Here is a 1,048-nt window from a genome sequence, read left to right as displayed (position 1 = left end):
TGTCCTACACACATATACAGTATAACATTAATTATATTTTAAAGTCAAAGTTATATGCATATAAGACGATTAATACCGTACACTATTCTTTATCTTACTATACTGTGACATTTTTATGTCTTACTATACAATGTCGTTTTTATACCTTTTTACACTTTACTTTCATTTCTATTACTTTTTATGCCATAATATACTATGTTTTTAGGCTTCATTACACTGGCGTTTTTATGCCTCACTATACTATGATGTTTTTATGACATTTTATGCCTTACTATACTATGACATTTTTATAACATTTTATGCCTTAATATACTATGACATTTTCATGACATTTTATGCCTATGACATTTCATGCCCTACTATACTATGACGTTTTGATGAGATTTTATGCCTTACTATACTATGAGATTTTATGCCTTACCATACTATGACATTTTTATGAAATTTTATGCCTTACTATATTATGACTTTCTATGCCTTACAATACTATGACGTTTTTATAACATTTTATTCCTTACTATACTGTGATGTTTTTATGAAATTTTATGCCTTACTATCCAGTCGTTGTTTGCCTTACTATACTGTGATGTTTTTATGAAATTTTATGCCTTACTATACTATGACTTTTTATGCCTTACTATACTGTGATGTTTTTATGACATTTTATGCCTTACTATACTGTGATGTTTTTATGAAATTTTATGCCTTATTATACTATGACTTTTTATGCCTTACTATACTAGAACGTTTTTATAACATTTTATGCCTTATTATACTATGACTTTTTATGCCTTACTATACTAGAACGTTTTTATAACATTTTATGCCTTACTATACTATGACGTTTTTATGAAATTTTATGCCTTATTATACTATGACATTTTATGCCTTACTATACTATGACATTTTTTGCCTTACTATACTATGACTTTTTTATTACTTTTTATGCCTTACTATACTATGACATTTCATGCCTTACTATACTATTATGTTTAATGACATTTTATGCCTTGCTATACTATAACATTTTTATAACATTTTATGCCTT

Source organism: Seriola lalandi, unplaced genomic scaffold, assembly GCF_002814215.2.
Source record: "Seriola lalandi dorsalis isolate HSWRI2012SDOR001 ecotype SW California unplaced genomic scaffold, Sedor1 jcf7180002054546, whole genome shotgun sequence".
Classification (NCBI taxonomy): domain Eukaryota; kingdom Metazoa; phylum Chordata; class Actinopteri; order Carangiformes; family Carangidae; genus Seriola; species Seriola lalandi.
This window is presented reverse-complemented; position numbering follows the sequence as displayed.